The following is an 8,007-nucleotide window of genomic DNA, read 5'->3' on the forward strand; positions in this document are numbered from 1 at the left end:
GGGTGCAGGGGACGAGGGGAGGGGGCGCAGGGGAGTGTGTGGGGAAGTGCAGGGTGTGTGGGGAGGGGGGCTCGGGTATGCGGGGGAGTGCGCGGGGGGCGCCGGGTACATTCCCTGTACCTAAAATGGTGAGGCCCGAGGCTTTACACCCGGTGGTAAAATCGGCGCTAGCTTCCTGCCCGCCACATTGAGGCCTTAGTAGCTCAAGAAATAGGCGCCCGCGAGCATCAATTTTTAGGTCAGCGAGTTCATTGATTACACAGTTTCCCAGTTTTTAATATAAAAATTGTAATTAAAAAAAATCCGTTTACCTCTAAAAATGGTTCAGTTGAAAAAAATATTTTAACTGAACATTCAACTTTTTGACTGAGGAAGAAGAAATCTGTTCTCGATCAACTATCTTTGAGAGTTCAAAAGAAAGCGCAGGTGTGTCAATCACAGGTATCACCCAGGTGTGTCAATCTCAGGTATCACCCAGGTGTGTCAATCTCAGGTATCACTCAGGTGTGTCAATCACAGGTATCACCCAGGTGTGTCAATCTCAGGTATCACTCAGGTGTGTCAATCACAGGTATCACCCAGGTGTGTCAATCTCAGGTATCACTCAGGTGTGTCAATCACAGGTATCACCCAGGTGTGTCAATCTCAGGTATCACCCAGGTGTGTCAATCACTGGTATCTGTGTCAATCTCAGGTATCACCCAGGTGTGTCAATCTCAGGTATCACCCAGGTGTGTCAATCACTGGTATCACACAGGTGTGTCAATCTCAGGTATCACCCAGGTGTGTCAATCACTGGTATCACACAGGTGTGTCAATCACAGGTATCACCCAGGTGTGTCAATCACTGGTATCACCCAGGTGTGTCAATCTCAGGTATCACCCAGGTGTGTCAATCTCAGGTATCACCCAGGTGTGTCAATCTCAGGTATCACACAGGTGTGTCAATCACAGGTATCACACAGGTGTGTCAATTACAGGCATCACTCAGGTGTGTCAATCTCAGGTATCACCCAGGTGTGTCAATCACTGGTATCACACAGGTGTGGCAATCTCAGGTATCACACAGGTGTGTCAATCTCAGGTATCACTCAGGTGTGTCAATCACAGGTATCACTCAGGTGTGTCAATCTCAGGTATCACCCAGGTGTGTCAATCACTGGTATCACACAGGTGTGTCAATCTCAGGTATCACACAGGTGTGTCAATCTCAGGTATCACTCAGGTGTGTCAATCACAGGTATCACTCAGGTGTGTCAATCTCAGGTATCACACAGGTGTGTCAATCTCAGGTATCACACAGGTGTGTCAATCTCAGGTATCACTCAGGTGTGTCAATCACAGGTATCACTCAGGTGTGTCAATCTCAGGTATCACAGGTGTGTCAATCACAGGTATCACACAGGTGTGTCAATCTCAGGTATCACACAGGTGTGTCAATCTCAGGTATCACACAGGTGTGTCAATCTCAGAGGTATCATCGCATCACTTTACTGACTCAACACTTCACAATAGAAAAGTTGTGCATATTTTAAATGAGACTTAGCTGAAATAAATCTTTGGAAATTCAATCTCCGGTTTGTTTCAAAGGGGGAAATATTCGGTATCGACCATTTTGGTGCGCTAACACAGCCCGTGCGTGAACTTTAGCGCTGGTGACCGCGAAATTCAGTTTTAGCGTCCCAAGAGGGAAGTGGAGCGCTAAATCAAACGCTGCACACTCCTCTTAGTGCGCTAAAGCCAGAGAGGGGCGCAACCGCACAGCGCTACTCAGGTTCCGGCGCTGTCAATTACAAGTCCTCAGACAGACTGGCGCCTTCCAGTTCTTAAAGGGGAGGTTCAATCATGCTGCACAGCCTCACCCTGATCTTTGCTGCTGCAAGGAGCTGCAAACCATCCTTGAGAAATCTCCTGGCTGATCAGAGGCCCAGGGAGAGAGCTCGCCGGTTCAGTGACCAGGCTTTGGAGGCTCTGGTCGCGGCCGTGGAACGCTGACGGGCAGCGCTCTTCCCGGACACTGGCAGGAGGCCATTGCCGCAGGACTTCAGAAGGATGTGGAGGGAGGTCGCCCAGGAGGTGGGGGCCAGAAGTGTGGTCCACAGGAATCCCGCCCAGTGCCGCAAGAAGTTCAACGACCTCACGCGGGTGGTCAGGGTGAGTAGATGCTTCAAATACCTCTACATCCCACGATCTCAACCTCACTCTGTGCACAGACGGTGTAAACCGCCAAATCCCCAACACTCACCCACCAACTATGCCCACCCTACTAAAAGTCACAACCACATCTCACGCCTTGCATACATTAACAGCTATTCAACTATGGTAGGCACATCTGCCAAGCACATGGCTGCACACTCACTCACACACTGCCCTTTTTCTTGCAGGCCAAGCTTGCTCATAACAGGAGGGAGCAGCAACGCACGGGAGGAGGTCAGGCGGAGCTGCACCCCCTCACGGACCTGGAGGAGCGAGTGTACAGTATCATTGCGGCCCAGGTCGTGGGCGCTGTGGCCGTTGGAGACGTCGACCTCCTTGGGGACAACAGCGGTATGTTCATCACCACTCCCTCTTCTCTCATACCACTTCCCCATCACACCACAAGCCCTAACCACTTTCCATCTAAGTATACTGTCTCCATTCCTCGCTCCCTTCCTGTCCCCCTCCCCTGACGTTAAACCCACTCTTGTGCCTTTATGCTTTCAGATAATCAGCCACCATCTGACCAGCCTGTCCCTCAGCCTCCCAGTCGCAGCGACGCGGGAGAGGAGGAGGAACAACAAGCCAGAGCCTCACTGCCTGTGTCTCCCGAGGGCGAGAGGTCCGATAATGGGACCACGTGGTCGCTGGAGGGGAGCAGAGGAATTGGGTCTGATGTGGGTGAAGCTCCGGGACCAGCGGGCTGCAGCAACACCACGGGGAAAGGGAAGCTAAGGGGCCATCATCCCAGAGGGTGAGTGAGCGCGCGAGTTCTGCTGCACAGGACTCAGGTGGGGACCTTGATGTGAAGGCGATGACCACGCAGGCGATGAGCATGTACACCAAGCTCATGGGTGTAATGGCTAGGGTGCCTGAGAGCATGGGTGCTCTGGCTAGGAGCGTGGAGGAGTCCGCCTCCAACATTGCACTCACCTCTGCGCAAACCTTCAAGCCCTTCCTTGGCAGTTTGTGAAGGATGGTTTCCTCGCAGAGAGACCGTGGGGACCCAGACCTCATGCCGCGTGTCATGGGTGAGGGGGCAGCAGCTACTGCAGCACAGGCCGAAGCAATGCAACGGTTTCGTGCTGTAATGGAGTCAGTGGTGGGTGGCATCCAGTCTCAGAGTGCTCTCATGCAGTCTCAGATTGATGCCACGCAAGCGCTGACTGCTGCCATCATTGCTGGGTCGCACACAGTCCACCGGGGATCTCACGGTGCTGCAGCAAGCCTGCAATCTGTGCTCGAGCAGGTTGCTCCGGGTGCTGAGGGACTGCCCCGGGGGTGTGGCAGTGTGTCGGTCGAGCAGGAAGGTGCTGTCCTCTCTCAGGATGACAGCATTCCTGCTCCCACCACTGCCACTCTGCCATTGCACTTGCCACAGCCTGTAACCCAGCCAGCCCAGACTGTCTAATGAGGCGATCACGAACGGCCCTGTCTAATGAGTCGATCACAAACGGCTCTTGCAGGAGGAAGATTGAGTGACTCCCTCCTCCGTTGTTGCTGCTCCTCCTCCCCCGCCTCCTCCTTCTCTTCTCCCTCTTCCTCCTCCTGAGGTGGACCTACAATCCCTGGTGGCAATGGCTGGGCCCCCAGAATGGCCAGGTTGTGCATCATGCAGCACACAACAATGAAAAGGGAGACTCGATCAGGGGAGTACTGCAGGGCTCCTCCAGAGCTTTAGCACCCCGATAGTCTGTTCGATCAGGATCCTGGTGGCGCTATGGCTGTCATTGTATCCGTGCTGAGCAGGAGTGTTGGGGTTGCAGAGAGGTGTCATCAGCCAGGTCATCAGGTGGCGAGTGGATAACCCTTGTCTCCGAGCAGCCAGCCGCGAGCTTCATGTGGTGGGTGGAATAATGCTGGGACTCCAGTCTCACGCAGGATGAATGCATCGTGGCTGCTGCCAGGATAGCGGGCATTGACGGCGAAGATGAGCTGTCTGTGGTCGCACACCAACTGAACGTTCAGAGAGTGGTAGCCAAATTTGCGGTTGCTGAACACCTCTACATTGTAATGAGGTGCCCGCAATGCCACGTGGGTGCAGTCAATGACGCCCTGAGCCATGGGGAAGCCTGCTATCCTTGCAAAGCCACATGAGCGTTCATCTGGTTTCTCTCTGGTCATAGGGAATGAGAAGTACTCCCTTCTCCTTCTGTACAGAGTGTCTGTCACCTCCCAGATGCAGCAATGAACGGCAAACTACGAAATGTTTGCAATATCCCCTGTTGAAGCCTGGAAGGAGCCGCTGGTGAAGAAATTGAGAGCGACTGTGACCTTAACTGTCACTGGGAGAGACGTCCTGGTCCTGATCTGAGGCTGGATGTCTGGCTGCAGGAGGTGGCAGAGCTCAGTGAGCACCTCCTTGCTAAGGCACTGCTCCTCTGAGAGATGAATGTAGGAGAACTGCTCCCAGAATACCCTGAGTGGGTAAGACCTGTTGAGAGCCCTGTTGGCCCTCCTCCCTCTGGCCACGTTTTGCAATCTTTCTCTCTGCCTCCGCTGCCTCTGACGGTGACGCTGGAGGGCGAGGTCCAGTGCCAGTACAGCCCCCATTAAGTGTTGGAAATGTTGCACTATCAAATGTAACCCAAATGAAAGTGATAATTTTTTCTCAGGAACGAAACTCCTTTAAGTAGGAAAAGCTCAAATGGGTCAAACTGCCTGTCTGCTTCTGTCAAACTGACAAAGAAGCATTGTTTGCCGACTATAAACAAACTCGGAAGTTCAAGCCTTTAACTAGCGCTCCTGCAGCTCTCATCCAACTGCAAACCGCCTCCTCTATTTGTTGTTGCTAATGGCAGGCGCTGAGGCAGAGGTCGAGAGCATATTTCCGGTCCGGGGCGTTGCGCGGCCGGATGATGTCACGATCTCCAGCCACAGGTGGGCGTGGCGATAGTGGTTAGTGTCGCTGCAAACCGCCAGGTGAATTTCGCCGGGGGCGCCAACGTTGCCGCGCCCGGGCGGAAAGTCGTTAGCGCCCCCCCGGAGGCACTAAGGTATCCAATTTCAAGCCTAAAGTCTTTAGAGGAAAAAAAGCAAATAAATTCTCAAATCCTCACGGGGTGAGGGTTCATGCCCTTCAAACCTTCAACTCCTGGTGATGCACAGATTGCTTGCTGGGAAATCTTGCAACCTGCACGCGCTCAGAACACACAGGCGTGACTGAAAGCTCTGAACAAATGTTGTGAGCTATTTTCTTCATTTTTAAAATTCGTTTTATGGGATGTGGGCATCGCTGGCAAGGCCAGCATTTATTGCCCATCCCTAATCGCCCTTGAGAAGGTGGCGGTGAGCCGCCTTCTTGAACCGCGGCAGTCCGTGTGGTGAAGATGCTCCCACAGTGCTGTTAGGGAGTTCCATGATTTTGACCCAGCGATGATGAAGGAATATATTTCCAAGTCAGGATGGTGTGTGACTTGGAGGGGAACTTGGAGGTGGTGGTGTTCCCATGCACCTGCTGCCCTTGTCCTTCTAGGTGGAAGAGGTCGCGGGTTTGGGAGGTGCTGCCGAAGAAGCCTTGGTGAGTTGCTGCAGTGCATCTTGTAGATGGTGCACACTGCAGCCACGGTGCGCCGGTGGTGGAGGGAGTGAATGTTTAAGGTGGTGGATGGGGTGCCAGTCAAGCGGGCTGCTTTGTCCTGGAAGGTGTCGAGCTTCTTGAGTGTTGTTGGAGCTGCACTCATCCAGGCAAATGGAGAGTATTCCATCACACTCCGTGACATAAGAAAACTACTATGCACTTGGTCTAAGCGTTAAACAAAGCTTTAATCAACTGTTTTACAACATGGAGATCTAGTTGTGTCCTTCACTAGTTCCTGTAAAAGAATGTGCTGAGCAAGCTGGGCCCATGCCCGAGTATTTATACTCTCCCTGGACAGCGCCACCAGCAGGCTGCTCGGTATTATTTCATAAGTCATTTCCACATGAATGACAAGATTCATGTCACTCCTTACTTGTGCCTTGTAGATGGTGGCAAGGCACCGTCTTTGTGTAGTTGCTTCCTAAATCATGCAGAGGCCGGAGGTGGGCTCTGTCACTCCCAATTTTCAATTCCGCACACAGGGAATTGCTTATAGGTGTCCTAGGTCAGTGCAGAGTGGAGGCAACTTGCTGCCCCAGAGGACAATTAAAGGGTGAGTCAAGTCACTCCGTCTTCTTCATATCCTAGAGTGACACTGGCAGAGGATCAGAGGGCAAATAAATATAGTAAGAACATAAGAATTAGGAGCAGGAGTTGGCCATTTGGCCCCTCGAGCCTGCTCCGCTATTCAATAAGATCGTGGCTGATCTTCTACATAAACTCCACTTTTCCGCCCGATCCCCATATCCCTTGATTCCCTGAGTGCCCGAAAATCTTTAGATCTCAGCCTTGAATATACTCAACGACTGAGCCTCCACAGCCCTCTGGGGTAGAGAATTCCAAAGATTCACCACCCTCTGGGTGAAGGAAAGCGTGTTCTTGTTGTGATGCTGCAGGATCTGTGAGATGAACAGTTAATTGGCACCCTGTCAAAGTACACTAACGGACTCGATAGACTATATTAAGTTAGGAGACACTTAGAAATGAGGAAATAACTCATAAAAGGAAAACAAGGGGGTGTTGAGATACCGCGGCAAACGTGGGAGTCGAGACCAGAGCCAGTGAAACAGTACAGCTTTTTAATTCGGCCTCATGGCAAAACAGGAACTAGAAAAGCCCGCGCATCCACTTAAATACTTTCCAGACAGGAAGTGCTCCCGGCAGCCTGTCCCTGCGGGAAACAAGTTGCTGGAGGAAAGGGCCCCCGGCTGGGGGCTTCTGCTTAGACTGTCTGTGCCACCGTGAGCGGATTATGTCCAGTGGTGGCGTGTCGCCACAGAGCTCCCCCCAGAATCCGCTTAGGAGGAGTGGACGAGTCGTGACGGTGGTCTAATGGTTCTGCCGCAGCGGCTCTGAGTGGTCGCCGGTCTGGTTGGTTGGGTCGGGCGGTTCGCCGCCGGCTGTGCTGGCTTGCCGGGGGGATGGCCTCTAGTTGGAGGCTGGGCCACGGGGACCTGTTCCCCTGGTTCGGTGTGTGCTGGTTTGAGCCGGTCGATGGAGACTGTGTCGACCCTGTCGGCGAGTCGCAGCTTGAAGACCTTGTCCCCGGTTTGTAGTACCTCGTACGGTCCGTCGTACGGGGGTCGCAGGGGCCCACGGTGCACGTTGTGTCGCACGAAGACGAAGCGCGCCTGCTGTAAATTTGGCGGGACGTGAGGTGCGAGTTCGCCGTGTCGGTTGACCGGAAGTGGGGCGAACTGCTGAGCGGAAGAGAAAGAGTTGAGCCGCTGCTGTTCGGCTGACCAAGGCTTGGTAGGCTCCGGAAGGAATTCGCCTGGGACGCGCAGCGGTTGTCCGTAGACTAACTCCGCTGCCGAGGACTGGAGGTCTTCCTTGACCGCGGTGCGTAGGCCGAGTAGCACCCACGGCAGGCGGTCAGTCCAGGTACTGTCCTGCAGGCCGGCGCGGAGTGAGGCCTTGAGTGACCTGTAGAAGCGTTCACAAAGTCCGTTGGCCTGCGGGTGGTACGCCGTGGTGCGGTGGAGCGTCACCCCGAGGTTGCGTGCTGTGGCCGTCCAGAGTTCGGAGGTGAACTGGGCGCCTCTGTCGGAGGTTATGTCGGCCGGCACGCCGAACCTCGCAACCCAGGTGTTAACGAACGCCCTGGCGATGTTGGCTGTGGTGGTGGAGGACAGCGGCACTGCCTCAGGCCAGCGTGTGTAGCGGTCGACCATCGTGAGTGATATACCTATCAATTCCTCCAATAAAAGGCGAAGAGTTACGAAGGTGAC

The sequence above is a fragment of the Somniosus microcephalus genome, chromosome 30 (assembly GCF_052327205.1).
Source record: "Somniosus microcephalus isolate GS21.2 chromosome 30, FLI_Smic_1.0, whole genome shotgun sequence".
In the NCBI taxonomy this organism is placed as follows: domain Eukaryota; kingdom Metazoa; phylum Chordata; class Chondrichthyes; order Squaliformes; family Somniosidae; genus Somniosus; species Somniosus microcephalus.